General features: G+C 42.8%; 1 protein-coding gene across 14 annotated transcripts in view; it reads right to left on the reverse strand.

Annotated features, from left to right (window-relative positions):
* Positions 1–19009, reverse strand: part of PCBP3 (poly(rC) binding protein 3) — a 256103-nt gene that overhangs the window by 79399 nt on the left and 157695 nt on the right. The gene's annotated exons all lie outside the window — the stretch shown is intronic.

Genomic DNA, 19009 nt, shown 5'->3' on the forward strand with positions numbered 1-19009 from the left:
TGCTGGCTGTGCAGAAGAAACTTCACTAGGCAAGGCTGGCGCTAGCATAAATGCGGTTGCTTAGAAGGCAATTCGACAGTTACATCAGGTCCATTTAGCAAGATGACAGCAGTAGCTTCCTCACTAAGGCCTGTCACTTCCCCAGCCGCAGGCTTTTGAGCAGGTTCAGGGTATCCGTCGGGAATCCCCTGTGTGGAGCAGGCATCATATTCAATACAAAAACATGTGGTACTCTTGTGCCAGTGGGCTCGCCCTTGGCCAGTCGGTACTGCTGCACAGAGCCCAAGCTGAGCAAGGCTGTTGATGGCAATTCTCCCTCAGCAGCCTGAACAGCAACTTCCACCACTGTGCGCTAGCAAACAGGGAGCAGGCTTGCAGCCCATTGTAGCTGATTCCTCTATGTCCTCTGACCAAGGCATGTAGTGCCTTCAGCATTAGGGTCTCAACCAACAGCATTTGCCTGTATTGTTTTGGGGCCTTCAGGAGCCTCCCTGGCCAACCAAACAGAACAGTAGGCCACCCATATTAGGATTTTTGTTTATTAGCACATGGCTTCTAGGAGCAGCTTTGTCTACACACTTACAGTACCTGCATTCCAAGTCCCTTTTTACAGTTTGATGAGCCTATTGACTATCAGATTTTATGATCTTCCCATATATCACTGGTTTTGGATGCTGCTCCCACTTCAATCCCTCACATTTCCACTTACACTTTTCCACTCCCAGAATTCCCTCTTCTAATTTTATACCACATGTATTCTATGCAACCCTCCACTACACATACAATGTAAAGAATCTTTTTACCTGTTTCATAACCCCTGTTTTTTTTTCTAGTTTCCTAGGCTCTAAAAATACTCACTTCCACATAAAAGCAGATATATAAGGTTAAAAGGTACCACATAAGAGAGAAAATCCACCATCTTCCTGAGCCTGAATTATGCCACTTAATGTATTTTCCAGGCCTATCCAATTTTTCCTATAAAATTCACAGTTTCCATTTTCTTCCTGACTGAAGGAAAGTCTATTGTGTTTAGGCTCCACAGTTCCATTACCCCTTCACCAGTTGGTGGACCTGTGGGCTGATTCCATTTCCTTGCTATTGTGAAGATAGCAGTAATAAACTAGGGCATACAAGAATCTCCATGGCAGGATATAAAGGCCTTTAGGTAAATGGCCAGAAGTGGTTTGCCTGGGTCATATGGAGTTTTATTGGAAACCTCCGCACAGATATCCACAATGTCTGTACCAGTTTATACTCCCACTGACAGTGAATATGGATCCCCCTTTTTCCATACCTTTGCCAGTATCTATTTTTTAAATATGATTTTTACCTTATGTACATGAGTGTCGGCCTTATGTATGTGTATTATATGCATTCCTGATGCCTGCAGCGTCTGGAAGAAGGTTCCAGATTCCCTGAATTATTTACAGACAGTTGTAAACCTCTAGGTGGGTGCTGGGAACCAAACCCTGAACCTCTGCAAGGGCAGTAGGCGCTCTTAGGCACTGAGCCATCTTTTCAATCCCCACTATTTAGATTCCTGGACTAGCCAATCTAACTGGGGGGAGGTGGGCTCCCGCTGTGAAGAGAAATCTCAAGAGTACTTTTAACTTGTATTTTCCTTATGGCTAATGGTATTGAACACTTTTTAAAATATTTATTGGCCGTGTGTATTTTTTTCTTTTGAGAACTCTGTTCAGTTCCTTAGCCTTTTTTAACTGGGCTACTTGTTTCCTTGTCTAGATTTTTTGAGTTCCAATGTATTATTCTCTATCAGATGGACAGCTGGCCACTTTATAGGCTGTCTGGTCACCCCAATGATGGCTGCCTTTGCTATACAAAGCCTTTTCATTTAATGAGGTTGTTTATCGACTACTGGCCTGGTGTCCTGAGGAACTGGAGTACTGTTCAGAAACTCTTTACATGTGCCTGTATCTTGAAGTCTATTCTCTCTCCCCCTGTAGTGACTTCAAAGTCCCAGGTCTTACATTAAGGTCTGTAATCCATTTAAAGTTGATTATGAAAGGTGAGACATAAAGGTCCAGTTTCATTCTCCCACATATAGGTAGATATCCAGTTTTTCTAGAACCATTTGTTGAGGATGCTATCTTTTCTCCAAAGTGCATTTTTGGCATCTTGGTCAAAATCCAAGTGGCTGGAGCTGTGTGGCCTTACATCCTGGATCCTCTTTTTTTTTTTTTCTTCTCTTTTCTTTTCTTTGTCTTGATCTGTATGCTTTTTTGTTTGTTTGTTTTGTGCCAATAATAGGCTGTTTTTATTACCATGTTTCTGTAGTATAATTTGAAATCAGATATAGTGATACTTCCAATCAGATTCTTTTTGCTCAGGATTGCTTTGACAATTTAGGATGTCATAACTAACCTCAGCTAACAACAAACCTGAAAAAAGCAATCTCAGTTGAAATATCCCCTCTGTCATTGCTTCGTCATTGCTCACTGATGTAGGAGGGCCCAGCCCATTCTTAGACAGTACCCTCCCTAGGCAGGTAGGCCTGGGCTATATAAGAAAGGAGGCTGCCCATGAGCCTGGGAGCAACCCAGCACACATCACCTCTCTGTGGTTTCTGCTTCAAGTTCCTGCCTTGGCTTCCCTGATGAAGGACTATAGAGCATAAAATGACATAAACCCTTCCCTCCTCAAGCGGCTTTGGTCACGGTGTTCATCACAACAACAGAAACCAAACTAGGACACCAGGTCTTTTGTTTCCAGATGAATTTTTAAAGTTTTGTTTTGTTCTTTTTTTTATTTGTTTGTTTGTTTTTGTTTTTGAGACAGGGTTTCACTGTGTATCCCTGGCTGTCCTGCAACTCACTCTGTAGACCAAGCTATGCACTGGAATATTAGTGATGATAGCATTGAATCTGTAGATTGTGTTTGATAGGACAGATGTTCTTACAATATTAATTCTTCCAATCCATAAACATGGTATTATTCTAATTCTCAATTTCCTTCTTCAGTGTATTAAGGTTTTCATAATAGAGATCTTTCATTTCCTAGGTTAGGCTTATTATAGGGTTGGTGGTGGTGGTGGTGGTGGTGGTTATTGTTATGGTGTTTTGGGTTTTTTTTTTTTTATGTTACTGTGAGTGGTGCTGTTTCCTTGAGTTCTGTCTCAATATGCTTATCTTTTATATATAGGAAGGCTGGTGTCTGTTTTAGTTTTATATTCTGCCACTTTACTGAAGGTATTTATCAGTTTTTAAGAGTTTTCTGGTGGAGTCTTCAGTGTTTTTTCTGTATGGGATCATATTATCTGCTAATAAGAATTATTTTTATTTTGTTACCCATTTGTATCCCTTTTATTTGCTTTCTTTTCTTATTGCTCTAGCTAAGACTTATAGTGCCATATTAAATAACAGTGGAGAGAGCGAAAAACTTTGACTTAGTGGAAAAGCTCCAAGTGTTTCTCCATTTAGGATGATGTTGGCTGTAGGTCTGCCACATATAGCCCTTATTGTGTTGAGATGTATCCCATACTGGCTTCATAAAAGAGTTTGGAAACATTTCTTCCTTTTTATCTTATAGAATAATTTGAAAAGGACTCATGTTAGTTCTTCTCCAAAAGCCTAGTAGAATTTTGCAGTGAACTCATCTGGGATTGAGCTTTTATCAGTTGAATAGCTTTTAATTACTGTATCAATCTTATTGCTTGTTATAGATCTGTTCAAATTACTTATATCATTTTGGTTTAATTTTATAAGGTAATGATACTCTAGAAATTCATCCATTTCTTTTATACTCTCCTATCTTGAATTTCTTTGGTATCCGTTATAATGTCTCCTTTTTTTTTTTTTTAATCTTTAACAGTATTAATTTGGGACTTGTCTCTCATTCTTTTGGTTAGTTTGGCTAAGCATTTGTTGATTTTTTTCAAAGATATCTTTTTAAAGAGCCAATACTCGGTTACATTTATTCTTTGTATGTTTCTCTTTTATTTTCCCTACTTTATTAATTTCCTGCCTGTTCTTAATTATTTACATCTACTGCGGTTCAATTTAGCTTATTCTTGTTTTTCCAAGGTGAAAGGTGCATCATTAAGTTATTTATTTGAGATGTCTCTGGTTTCTTAATGTAGGCAATTAGAACTATCAACTTCCCTCTTAAGACTTCATTGTATCCCATAGGTTTTAGTGTGATGTATCTTCATTTCCACTCAATTCTAGGAATTTTTAAATTTCTTTTGATTTCTTCAGTGACTTAATCACAATTCAATAGTGTACAGTGGAATCAACATGAGATTTGTGAATTTTCTGTAGCTTCTATTGCTGTTGATTTCTAGCTTTGTTCTACTGTGGTCAGACAGGATACAGGAAGTCATGTCACTTTTTCTGTGTTTATTGAGATTTCATTTGTGTTCAAATATATGACTTGTTTTAGAGAGTGTTCCATAGGCTGATGAGAATGATATGTATTCTATAGTGCATGGATGAAAATCCTGTAGCTGTCCGTTGATTTGATCTATGGTATCATTTAACTCCAGTGTTTCTCTGTTTATATCCAGATGCTCTGTATATTAGTGACAGTGGGGTACTGAAATCACCTAGTACTACTGTGTTGGGGTTAATCTATTGCTTTATATCTGGTGCTATTTGCTTTGTGTGGATCTGTGTTCAGTGGATATATATATATATTAAAATTGTAATGTCTTCTTGATGGATTGTCTCTTTGACAGTGTAAAGTGAGTTGGAGTAGGCCAGCTCAAAGCCTTGGGCCTGGGTGATAGCTGAGTTGGTCAGTCTGCTAGCTCTCCTGCACTCACATCATCAGGGCCAGCTCTCCAGCTTCCCCATCCCACCCCTACCCCCACCCCCACAGGTCACCCAAGTGCTGCAGGCCAGTAAGGGGAAGGGCCAGCTCTCCTGCTCTCACTCACCTGTGCCTTGACCACCAGGGTCAGCTCAACTGTGCTGCCCAGGCAAGGCTCAAGGCCCACTCTCCTGAGTGCTGCAACTAACTGGCAAGGGCCAGCTCTTGTGAGGTGTGTTTCTTGAAGGCAAGAAAATAGAGACACCTCATTTCTTAAAGCCAATCTGCTCGTCTGTGTGTGGCCAGGGAGCAGTGGGACCTGGGGAGCTGGCCCAAAGCAAAAGAAGGGCCAACATGTGTCCAAAACCCAGAAAGGCAATCAATATCACCAAGCTATGAACCCTGCAACCTATAGCAATGACCTGCCTACAAGACGTGCAAAAGTGGCACGGATGCTATGGGAGTCATCACACACTTTTTTATTGGATTTAAGGTCCACTCCATGGGATAGAACCCGTATCTCACACTGCTAAAGTGGCCCAGGACCTGAATCTAAATAGGTCATGGGATTAGGGAAAACCCTATTACCATTACTCTGATAGAGAAACATGGCAATACAATGGTTCCTAATGATATTATGTTATACCCATAGACCAGTGACCCATTCATCCTTCTTGTAATAGATAGGAATGAACACATATCCACAATTGGACAATGTGCAGAGTGAGAGACTTTGGAGTACTCAGTCCTAAATGGGATGCCTTCATCAACCTTCCCTCCACCCCCACCCCACCTCCACTCACCTCAGGGATCTATGCAGATTAAGTGGAATGATTGTTAAAAGCCAGAGGTGCTGGATGACTCCAAGGAAATAGTATCTTTCAGACACAACAGAACTGATACACATATGAGCTCACAAGCACTATGGCACCCTCCACAAAACCTGTACAGGTTCAAGCCAGATGAAGACCCAGGACAGAGGAAAGAGCTGACACAGGGTCCCACCCTTAACCAAGAAGATATTTGCAATTAATAACTATGGCAAGAGGCAAATCAGTTTTCTCCAAAGGAAGGAGGAGGCCCCATGCCTAAGAGTAGTTGGTCAACACAAACACTGTTTTTCTGGATTTTGGTGGAAAGGACTTTTTGTCACATTTTGCTTGTTTGGTTGGTTTGTCTTATTGGCTGGTTGGTTATAGTTTCATTTTGCGGGTTGTTTTCCTTTAAGAGAGAAAGATAAACTTTAAAATATTATCAAAATATTTTTAATGCAATACAGGGTAGGTGGAGAGGAGTTGGAACGAGCTGAGGGAAGAAAGAACATACAGTCAAAATATATTACATTAAAAAATAGGGGAAATCCCATATAACTGCAAAACAAAACAATCACCAACTTTGCTTGCTTAGTCTCATTTTGTCTCTTAATGTTTGCTCACTAGCTCTGTCTGCTAGAGAGTAGAGACTCCTCTGCACAGCTTCATGCAAGGAGGATGTACAAGAGAGAGGCTCTGTGGTGCTCTTCCTTTGGTGACGTTGAGTGTCCACCTGCAGGGCTCTCTTGTGCTCAAAGGGTACAGAGGAGTAAGTGCCCTCCCTCAAGGCTCAGAGTGTACTTACAGAAAACCATAAGGATCAACTGCACAACATCTGGGATGGGTAAGTTCTTTTTTTTTCTTCCTGTTCTTCTCACAGAATTAATTAAAAGATGTGTTTTTCTAACAAGAATGATCCAGATTTTTACTTCATTGCACTTTAGACTCAATCACCAGGCTGTGAGGAGCCTTCTCGGAGAGATGTAACACATAGCTTACATTCCTTGTATAACAAATGCCGTTCTCTCTGCTGGATCATCACACACACACCATAAAGCCCTCCATACAGAGACCAGCCAGATACAGAGTGGGAAGAAGAAACACAGGACTTGAAAGCCCAAGAGACTGGTACCATGTGAGGCAGAGGCTGGTGACCTGTGTTCCAACCCATCTGGACTTAAGTTCCCACCTCTGTTAGGGGAAATGCCATGCCAATCTAAAGCCATGGTTCTAGGAGCTAAACTGAACATCGCACCGCACGCAGGAGTCCACGTGAGGAAAGTAACCATCATGGCTCATCACTCACAGAACCAATGCCCAGCCATTGTCCACACTACTGGGCATGGGCAGACCTGTGGGAACATTCAAATCTAGCCTGAGCACACGGCCACTTGAATTCTAGGCACAGTCTTAAGAGAACCACTTTCCCTCAAAGTCTTACCTACCAATATTCACCAATGCAGAGACACTTCTATTCAACTGCAGTCACAGAATACATGCAGAAAATACTATGAAAACTAACAAGAGGCAGCAAATGCCCTAGCACTACTCCTGGAACCCTGGAACTTAGGCCTCTGATAATCTGAGTGAGTTAAACACAGTCAGGAGCTGATCGTGGTGGCTCAGCACATGCAGCTAGTATCAGACAAAACCCCAATGCTAAGCGTACCCTGGCAGAGAAAGGGGAACATCACCTCTCTGGAGCAGTCTGCACCTCTTGCCTCCTGGGCTGGATTCTCACATACTGACAGCATCTTGGAGTCCATGGAGCAGTGGATGAGGAGATACGGCCAGCTCCCTGCCCACAGAGGATGACAGCATGCACTTCATCCAGCTCTTGTACCTACACGCCCCACTCTACAAAAAGCCTGACTCCCATACTCAGGCAGGGCTGACATGCCAGTGGACTAGCACAAATAACCAAATGCTGGCCCACCAGCATTCCATATAATGGCCATGCTAAACAGAAGTGCTGGGAGCCGTCTTCCATATTTTCTTTGCTAAACAATTGGTCCACAACTTAATAAAGAGATGCTGTCCGTGTACACTAGATTCACACAGGGCTCCTGGAGACCATCACCCATGGATGGATGTGATCATGATATACCAAAATGTCAATAAATATTCTAAGGAGCACCTGTTTTGCCATTCATAGGGAACCAGGGTTGCATTGCGGATGCAATGCTAGCTGTGAAGGCCCTGCTAATGATTTCACTGTGTAGCTAAAATGCCTGCAGCAGCACAGGGTGTATAAAAACAGTGTCAAGTACAACACATTTTCAGAAGTGAGTCTGTCAGGGGCAGAAGTCTTCATTTCATCAAGTGTTTGTGCTCAGAACATCATGGAGGCTCCCTGTCATAACGTGGGGCTTTGGCAAGAGTTGGCTACACATGGCTAACGGCATGGCCAGAGTCTGCTGGGGCCAGAACAAACCATATCTATGGGTGTTATCTCAACAAAAGGTGAAAAGGCAATTCCATTCTGGGTATTAGAAAACAGAGAATACGGACAATAAAAAACAGAAGCTGCCATACCTGGCAGGAAGAATATTGGTGCCCTGGCATTTGGTCAACCCTTGGCCATAGTACCAGTCCCAAGGACATATCTACACTCAGGCAAAAACAATCAAGCCAACCTTGTTTTGGTTTCATGAGATTGGGTACCCTTACTTGTGTTGCCCAATTGCATGGCTTCCTTGCCCTTGTCCTGACCCCTGAAAGGGCTGGCTCGGCCCTTCTTTCCTTGCCATTTGCCAATGGCCTTCCAGATCCAGCCTACAGCATTAGCTGATGTATACAACAAAGCTGGACCAGGGCATTCAATGGTTCAATGAGCCACATTCAGCTGGCTCTGCAACCGATGGCTCCTAAGTCTTTCTATCTTGCACCTATGAAACCACGGTAGTAACAATTCCACCTTACAAAGATAAGCAGTGCAACGGCTCTGAAGAACAGGGGGTTCCTCAGTAAGTTAAGTGTGGAAATGCCACATCCACATTTAATTTAATTCCAAGGGAACTGAAAATGTCCAACCCACCTCCATGCCAAAAAAAAAAAAAAAAAAAAAAGGTGGAAAACTAATGATCATCAACAGAAAAATGAAGTGAAGTAAATGATATCTTTCTGCAATTATTATTCAGCTATAAAAAAGCATTAGAGGTTGATGCTGTAGCTCGGTGGTAGAGTTATTTGCACAGGGATCAATCTCTAGATCTACAAAAAATAAAATAATCTAAAATCAAATAAGAGAATGAAGTTCTGAGGCATGCTATGATGAACACTAGGGAATGGGGCCGGTCAAAGGCTGTAGCATATGATTACATGTATAGGAAATGTCTAAGGCAGAGAGAGTGGCAGAGACAAAAAGTAGGCCAGGGAAGGTGGGCGCTTGGGAATAGAGATTCCTGGTCCACATGGCCAGGGCTTTACTCTGGAGTGGTAAAATACTCTGGAACTAGACAGATGCAGAAGCTGTGCAAACTGCAAGTATGCTTGATGCCACTGAACAATAGGTCACCTCAGAATGGTGGAGTTTATCTTATATGAATTAGATCTCAGTACCCAGGTGTATTAACATAACTACCACACAGAGTTGTGTCTAGTTCAAACGTTGTACTGGGGGAAGTGGGAAGGACAGAGACCAAGCGCTATTAGCCCACACTTGATCATCTGGTTTCTGATGCTGCTGCTAATTGTATTGTTCTTCCCACTTGGTTTAAAAAAATTTTTTTTTAATTACTTCTAAGTAATCCACAAGTTAACTAGCTATGGGACCCAAAGTGAATATGGGGCCATTCTCAAGCTAAGCAAAGCCCTGGCAACTACAAGAAATTGGTCTCCAAGTGATTGGACAGCATCCTTTATCTCTGCAGGGACTGCGTCCATTGGGTAAATGGAGGCTGCTCTCTTGAATGTGGCCATAACTCGAATAAGGGGCCTTTTAATCTGTTCAGCTGTCATGATAAAATTCTTAAGTGGCTTAAACAGGCAGCCTTTCTTCCTGACACTCCCAGAAGCTGGAGCATGTGACCAATGGGCCAGCATGACCTAAAGCTGTTTCCAGTTTGCCCACTTTATGCACTCTATGCATTGTGCTCTTCGCCTCCCCCTAAGGGGCACCATGGTCCATTATTGGTGGTTTCCCTCAGGGCTTTAACAGTGTACCATGTTACCATGCATGCTGGTCCCCCCCACCCCAACATGTGGATCCTCTGCCATGCATGGCCTCTTTTTTTTAAAGATTTATTTATTTATTTATTACGTACACAGTGCTCTGCCTGCATGCACATCTGCAGGCCAGAAGAGGGCATCAGATCACATTATAGATGGTTTTGAGCCACCATGTGGTTGCTGGGAATTGAACTTATGACATCTGGAAGAGCAATCAGTGCTCTTAACTGCTGAGCCATCTCTCCAGCCCCATGACCTCTTTTTTTAATCCACTCTTTGGCTCAGTCCCCACTGTCCACACTGGACCAGAAACAGCTGCCCTAACTGTCCAGCTCCAAGCCTCTGGGGGCCACTGTCACAGTCAACCAAGGCTAAGTTCTACTCACTTCTCTTTCCAGGAGCAAGGAAACTTTGGCACAGTCCTGCTGGCTCCTGGGAAGCCGCATCTGTCTCCACGCTTGTAATTATCACTTAGCAAACACAGAATGATGACACCACTCTTTCCCTTGCCAAAATGTGACAAACAGAAAACGTTGTAAAGCTATTTTTGACATTCTATGATTCTATTTAAATTAAAAAGCACGAAAACACCCTTGAGGTAGCTGACACTGTTCCCTCTGTGCGCTCTTAAGCACAGCTGTGTGCCCCTCCCTTGGACAGGAGGTCTGCCCCAGCTGGGTGGGTGAGAGGGGCAGTAGAGAGGGGCAGAACCACAGTACCTCCCACAAAAGGGGTAAGCACACAACTGACATGCTTGGGGCTGCCAGGGCCAGTATTCCTGACACTGTATCACATTAAGCAGTAGCCTGAGTGGAGAAGAAAGGAAGGCTGGCAGCCGGCTTCATATATCTACATAAAGATACTTTTTCTTCATTTATCTCAGAAACAAAGAAATAAGTCATGCTCTATCACGCAGCCCGTGTTACCAGAAGCTAAAGTAATTGTTTCATGTAGAGAAAATCAAGTCTAACCCCTAGCAAACAAATCTTGAGCAAGACAGTGGCCAGACTAACCCTCCCCCAAATCACAGTACCAGTTAATAGAGTATCCTAAAGACACTAAGCAGAGAATAAGGTGGCAGAGCTGGCTAGGCCTGGATCTGCCCTGTGGATGTGGTGCTGACTGTCACAAAAACCCACAGCCAGTAGCCGACCCTGGCCATGTCACTGATCAAATGCTATATCAACAAGGCTAACAAGGACGCACACAAGGCAGTAGACTGGCAAGCCCATGCTTCCGCCTCCCCATCAGAGCCCCTCTGTGAATGCCCCTCCTCTCTTGGCTTCTACACATTTGTATTTTGAATGTTTCTCTACACTTAAAAGAAGTAAAATTTAAAGGGTAAATAACAAACCATTTGCATTCAGTTGCTTTCACACAGTGTTTCGACATTTACTATGTTGCTGCACAGTGCTCTCGGAACCACACAGCTGAAATGTCTGCCCTTTCCACCAGACCTCCACACCCCTCAGAAAAGGAGTATGATGCCAGGGCTGAGCAGGCCTCTCAAGGTATCAGGCTACGTGTTAGTTAAACTAAAAATGGGAGCATATTATTGCAATAGATAGAACAGCAAATACTCAGTTCTACAGGGCCTCCCTGCCCACGGAGAGGGTGCTGCCCCAGTGGAGAGACACTGATGTGTCCAGCAGAGGGCAACCTGAGACCCTGGTGCCTGGTGCAGTGTCAGAGCAATAATGAGCACGGGGGCACTAAAGGAAGTTAAACAAAGTGTCTTTTTATATCACAGGAGCAGTGGCGGGGGGGGGGGGGGCCTTCCAGAAACATCTATGAAAATAACCACAGAAGTCATGAGACAAAACAGCCTCGGCTCAATGGTCCCTGGAAAGTCTGTGGATATGGACTCTCATGGCACCTTACTCCTGTTAGACCACAAGAAAATCTGAGAACTACCTTTGTGGATGAGGTGGTTGTAAAATGTTTCCACTAATGTTTTATAGCATCTCACCCTTAAGAGAATAGGCCTCTCTTTAGGATGAACTTAGAGGAGGAGCACTGTGTGATGAAGATACGGAGGTGGCGTGATTCCTCCTTACACTCAATCTGAGGTCCCTCCCTTTAAGGGCATGCAATGGCCATGCAGAAAGGAAAGGCACACAATGAGACCTGCAGGGAAGCCTGAAGGAACCAAAGCCTCCATCCCACAGCCTGTGAGGAAGCCCCCTTAGATGCAGACCTCCATCCCAAGTTCAGTCAACATGCACAGCTTTACAGTTGACTCAGCAAGAACCACCTTTCCCCATCCTTCAGTTCCTGGACCACAAAAAAAAAGTGAGATAATGTGTAATTATTGCTTTAAGGGACAGTTTGGGACTGTTACATGGCAAGAAAAACAAGCATAATGGCATTTCAGCCAATGATGGACTGCATGCATGGTTGTGGACCTGGAAAAATATACATCAATACAGAACATGCAATTATGTGTGGAATATATATTTAATGATAATATATAACAATGTTACTGGTGCATATATTCATCATACTTATTATTCTTATTTTAGATTATCCTCTTAGAAAAACAATTTTCTGTAAGCAGTCATCTGAGTGACACCTTGATGACCAAGGGGCTATAGGTGACATACACATGCCACCAGATTGTGTGGATGTATGGATGAGGTTTGGACAAAGGAAAAAAAAACACCTAATGCAGTCCCATCAGTAATCATATTGTCTAGAAAGGAAGCATGCAGGATGAAATTTACAGAGATAACTGTCAAAGAAAGCAGACTAGGGCTGGAGAGATGGCCCAAAGGTTAAGAGCACTGACTGCTCTTCCAGGGGTCCTGAGTTCAATTCCCAGCAACCACATGGTGGCTCACAACCATCTATAATGAGATCTGATGCCCTCCTCTGTCATGTAGGGCAGAGCACTGTATACATAAAATAATTTTTTAAAAAAAGAAAAAGCAGACTGGAAAGCACAAGCTTGTGCTAGGGATAATAGCAGGTTTCATGAAAAAGTCAAGTAGAAAGAAACCAGGTACAACTTGAGCACAGGTACAGGAAAAGCTACTAGACAAACAATAAAGACTGTGTGGAAAGTAGCTGAGCCCTCTGGTACCTTCCTAGCTGGGCAGTGGTGTCTGTGTCACACTATAGCTGACAAAGAAGAAAGCCATAGTGAGCACATCCTACAGGCATGGGCTAACATACATCCCCTAACACACCATACCCAGCTGCAAGTCTGTGTCATGGCCCAGAGATAGGCCACCGTGAATGCTCAGCATCCATGGGACAACGGAGAAACAACACTATGACCCAGTGACAGGCCACAGTGAGCACCTAGCACTCTTAAAATGCAAACTTTGCCAGGTAGCAGAGAAACACTTTCTGGGAAATCCGTATGCTGACCTCAAGCAGTGTGAAACACGCCACTAGAAGGAACAGAAAGAAAACAGTAATCACCAGGCTAAACGTCCCAGCCCTGGACCCGAGACAACATACAAGACGGCACACACTTCTAAAGGTGGAAAGTGCTGTCGAGATCCAGACCTAACGTGTAACTTTTAGAGAGAACAGTGCTTCTCTAGGGCAAGGTGGGAAGCTACAATATGGAGCTGTGAGGCTCAGTAGTATGTAGACAAAGGCGAGAGGCAGCAGGGAACACTGAGAGGAAACCATGATTTCCAGAGTACACAGAATGAGACGTGACAAGCCATTCCTTCTCTGCACAGACCTGATGGCGCTGAGGAAACCGAAGGATGAAAACAAAGCTCCACAACAGCACAGTGACACTCACGGTTCGAGGCTACAATCCACTCCCAAACCCCCTCCCCCCCTGACATCTGCAGAGGTTCTGGTACCTCTGGATTTGCCTACCGTTTCATATTGGATTTTCTTTGTAGGAACCCTTGAAGTCTCTTGAGTTGTTATACATTTTCTCTACTATTTTACACACTTTTTTTCTTCTTATTTTCTTTATCCTGGAAATAACTTCTTAACTCCTGATGCTGCAAGCCTTGAATACAGTCCTCATGTTGTGCTAACCCCAACCATACAATTATTTCATTACTACTTCATAACTGTAATTTTGGTACTGTTATGCATGGTAGTGTAAATATCTGTGTTGTCCAGTGGTCTTAGGGGACCCCTGTGAAAGGGCTCTTTGACCCCCAAAGGGGCTACAACTCACAGGCTGGAAGCCACTGCCCTAGAGGATCCAAGTCAAATGCTCTCACGCTTCACTCAAACAGTCCCAGGGCCTTTAACCCTCTCTGCTCCGAACTTCACCTAAGGGCGCTAACTGATGTGTCAGTGTGCCTGTTTCTGGAGGACACTTGTCACATGGTTGGAATTACAGGCATATAATTCTGCTTCCAACTCCTTAACTTCAAACTGGGGGCAGGGAACAGGAAACAACATGACTTCCTCCTAAAATTGAACACGCAGAAATGCTTTTGCTAAAGGCCTATAGTTATCAAATTATCTCTGGTTTTATCTGTATTAACATGTGTTTGGCTCATCCACTCCTGAAAGATGTATTCATTATGAATGGAATGCCAAGCAGATGTCTTCTTTCCATCTGATAAAGTGCTGTCCAGCGGGGTCACCACCTTCCTGTGACATGCAAGGCTAATGCTACTCATTTCTTGGAAGGTGGCACTTTCCTCTGCCTGTCCTCAGGCCCTAGAGTTCTACTACCACGAGGCAGGAAGCAGACTTATTTCTGTCTCATCTGGTAAGTACCTGTCAGAATTTTTCAAATTGTACATTGGTGGCTTTCAATCCTGGAAAACAGCTGGCCATCACTTTTTCCAATATTATTTCTACTTTACTGTCTCCTCCTTATAGAAAACCAGTTAATCCTGTGTGAGGTTTTAGGGTCCTCACTGCAGTCTGATATCCTGTCACTTGTCTTTGCCTCTGTGCTGTATCCTAGACACTCATGGGATGGCACAGAAGAACGGTGTGTACAAGAGGAAACCAAGAAGCACAGAATGGTACACAGCTGAGGTTGCTAAAGAGGAGCAAGTCAATACAGACAAGAGATAAAACACGAGACTGGATGTGGTATCCCACTCTTGTGTTCCCAGCATGTGGGAGGGCTGAGGAAGAAGATAGTGAGTTCAAGGCCAGCCTGGGCAGCACGGCGAGTTCTAAGCCAGAGTACACAGGATACAGAGGGAAGAAGTATTAAGAAAGAAGGGCAAACAAGACTGACAGACTGACTAACAGAAAATCAGGCTGGTTGGTTTAAATGTTAACAGAGGCTATTCTGAAAGGACTCTGATATCAATTCAGAATTGTAGATAAATACAAAGATAAATCTGATACACATATAGGAAACTTTTATAGCTGAAAATTCTCCACAAAGAAAATTATAAGCTTTGCATCATAAGCACTTGTGATGTCAAGTCTAGTAAACATGGAAGACAGAACACTATCTTTCCCTAAAGACAGACGAGACTTCGTAAGCTCAAGACCACTTTCATGGATACTTTCTAAATGTCCATTTTGGGGGCAGTGGAACCCAAAGGTCAGAATCCCTTGTGATTATGGTCCCAAAAAACTCCTTGTAGGTAACACGTTATAATCAAGTAGGATTTGACTCATTAATATTAATTCAACAAGCAATATGATTTAGCATTTGTAAATTAAAAATAAAAATGTATTTCAATACACATTTAACAAAACTAACAAAAATCATAAATAACCTGTCAAAATTCACGAAGGAAATAGTTCTCCACAAACTCCTTACTCATAGCTATTGTTGTACTCAGCTAAAACCTTACTCACATGAAACACTAAGTTCATCCGCTGCCCCACAAGTTCAGGAACGCTGCAAGGCCTGCCAGTCTCATCATGTCTAGTCATCACCACACTGATATGGTAAAGAAGGAAAAATAATAAATAAGATGAAGAACAAATAAAAAAAGTACATGGATTGAGATCTTGGAAGAAAAAACAAATGAGAGAACTGAAAGTTTGAAATTCTAAAGTGAGCTATATTTATATAAGCTAACAAGAAAAATTCAAGATCAAATCAGTTATGTTTGCAATAGTATGAAAAAGAACAAAATACTTAGAACTGAATTTAACACAAATGCAAGCTTTGCTGTGTAAAAACTACAAAACATTGTTGGAAGATTTATAAAAGAGCTAAATAAACATAAGCCATTCTATCTTCCTGGATTCAAAGACTTCCTGTTGTCAGCACGGGAACACTTCCCAGATTTATCTGCAGATCTGAGGCAATCCTCGGCAAACCCGCCCTTATTTACAGGAGTGGGCAAGCTGACCCCAACACTCACACTGAGTTACAAACAAAACAAGATCGCCTGAACACCCCTGGACAGCAAGAACAAAGGCAGCATGCTCACCCTGGCCTTTTTCAAAGCACGCACGAGGCCTCCAGGTGTAGAGCAGGCCTGGCATAAGAATACACATAGGAGTCAGGGGTTGGAACTGGAAATCAGAACTAAACCTTGCATCTACAACTAGATCATTTTTTACTAGGAGGCTGAGACGTTTCAACAGGGAAAAGAACAGTCTATTCAACAAAAGTGCTATGACAAATGGAAATCCTCATGCAAGAGAGTTTCTGGACCCTGATTCATAGCACATACCAAAGCTAACTAAAAGTAAAAGGGCTAGGACTAGCAAGCTCTTAGAAGACACATAGGTGTAGATCTGATTCACGTGTATTTATTGATGGCCCTTCTGGGCATAGGCCCTAGTGGGGTAGCTAGTGATCACACACACACACACACACACACACACACGCATACACACACACACACACACACACACACACACACACACACACACACACCTAAGCATTTCTGTTTTATTGTGGTTTCTGGGCCTTTTTTGTTAAAAGACATTAAAAACAATTTCTTGTACATGACCTTTAGCATAAGTAGCCAAAGGGGAGAAAAATGGAAAAAAACAATTGGGCCTGATCAAAATTAAAAGTTTTCTGTGTCAAATAACACTAAGGCAAGCCATAGAATAGAAGAAATGTTATACAACAACCTTGTATTTGATAATGGTATGGTATCAAGAACACACAAAGAACCCTTACAACTCAACAATAAAAAGACAAACATCGCAATTAAAAATAGGCAAGGGTGAAACCACATTTTGACAGAAAATATCTGGAAAACATACCTGACAAATTCTTTGGATCAGAATATGTACAGGGAATTCATAACCACCGGTTACTTAAAAGGCAGTACTAGTCAGCCTCAGGCAGGAGTGTTTCAAACTCAAAGGCTAGCCTGGGCTACAAAGGCAGGCACTGCCTGATTAGTTTCCTTTGTGTGTGACAAAACACTAGCCAAAACTAATCTGGGGCAAGAAAAGGGTTTATTTGGCTGATTGGTTATAGTCCATCGCTGAGAGAGAAGCCATGGCAGGAACTCAAAACAGGTACTTTGAGGAGGAACTGAAGCCGAGACAGTGAGGGAAGGAATACTTCCTACCGGCTTGCTTTCCACGGCTTGCTTAGCATGTTTTTTTATACAACCGAGGACCATCTTGTCCAGGAAGAGGGCATTTTCTTAACTGCTACTTGATATTGCCGGATCGAGCCCACTGTGGCCAGTACCATCCTAGGCATGTGGGCCTCAGCTAGTTAAAGTTAACTGAACAGAAGCCAGAGGGAGAGAAAAAGCAAGCCAGTAAGTAGCATTCCTCCATGTTTTCTGTTTCAAGTCTGACCTCAAGTTCCCTCTTGTCTTGGAATCAGTAGACGATAGAAAGATGAAATAAACCCTCCTCCTTAAGTTGTTTTTGATCACTGCAACTGAAAGCAAACTAGAAGAGTAGCCTGTTTCCTTCAACTAAGTCCTCCCTCCCAGTGAGGGTGTCAAATCATGAATCCCACTAAGCAAATCCACTAAGCCAAAGCTCTCATAATCCAGCCACCTTTCAAAAACTAGATCCAGCTGGGGACCGGGCCACTTCAGCATAGGAGCTTTGGGGAGGGGACTGTGTATTTAAACCACAACACAAAAGCTTGCTTTATCTCATATTTTATTTTGTTATATTTTTAATTGAGTAAGTGGACAAACATCTAGTCACTAGGGTAAAGGTTGCCAACTGAACTGTCACACCTGCTGGAAGAGAGAAACTCAGTTCTCTCCAATAGAGTGACACTGGGTATTATCAACCACCCAGCACAGGCCTCGTGCTCAGGAGGAGTTGACCAGCATATAGTTGAACTCACAGTTTTGGAGATTTTTTGTTTTTTGTTTTTCTTTTGTTTGTATGTGTGCTTTTATTTGGTTACAGTTTCAGGACTGGTTTTTAGAGGGCTTTGGGGTGCGTTATTTTGTTTTCTTGGTTTGGAGAGGGGGTTTGTTTATTTTTTGAGAAAGAATTTAAAGTTGGGTAAAGGGAAGGGGAGAGGATCTGGAAGGCTTTGGGGGAGGAGAAGAATATGGTCAAAATATATTTTAAATTAAAATTTATGTAAATAATAAAAATAATAACAAATAAACCACAATGCAAATATCAGAACAAAGCATGAATGATTTCCTCTAATGAGGGTATAGAGCAGAATGTGGTGGCACGCGCCTTTAGTCCCAGCACTCTAGAGGGAGAGGCAGGTGGACTTCTATGAGTTTGAGGCCATCCTGATCTACCAGGCAAGCTCCAGGCTAGCCAAGGATACATCATAGAATTATCTCAAAAACTTACAATCCAGATGAAAGAATGAATACATTTAAAATGAAAGTGTTTGGCATAGGAGTACAAATGATAAATTGGTTTTTTCTTCCGCATCTCCGCGCCCCCACCCCCCGGGTAACAGCCATGTTTATCCTGGAACTCACTTTGTAGACCAGGCTGGCCTCAAACTCACAGAGATCTGTCTGCCTCTGCCTCCCAAATGCTGGAATTACAGCCATGCACCATCACATCTGGCACAGAGAATATTTTTAATGGGACTAGAGAGATAGCAAAGTCAGTGACGCATCTGCCACATAAGTGCGAGGCCCCTGGGACTCAGTGGCCAGCCGCATGCTGCATCAGCAAGCCTGCATCCCACTGAAAAGGTCCTGTCTCAAAAAACAGCTTGGTTTTTGTTGTTGTTATTTTGAAAGCTCAGTAACATGAGAATACAAATGCTCAAGGTCATCCATCAGGGCACTGTTTGCAATTTCAAAATGCTGTGAACTACTTGCACTTCCTAGCACCCTAACAGACAATAAAGCAACTGGAGAGCAGAGAGGACAAAGAGAGGCCAGAGACTTGAAGAAGACAGAGCCATAGGAAACCCCAAAGGACTGAAACCC

Source organism: Acomys minous (assembly GCF_964271855.1).
Source record: "Acomys minous genome assembly, chromosome: 13".
In the NCBI taxonomy this organism is placed as follows: Eukaryota; Metazoa; Chordata; class Mammalia; order Rodentia; family Muridae; genus Acomys; species Acomys minous.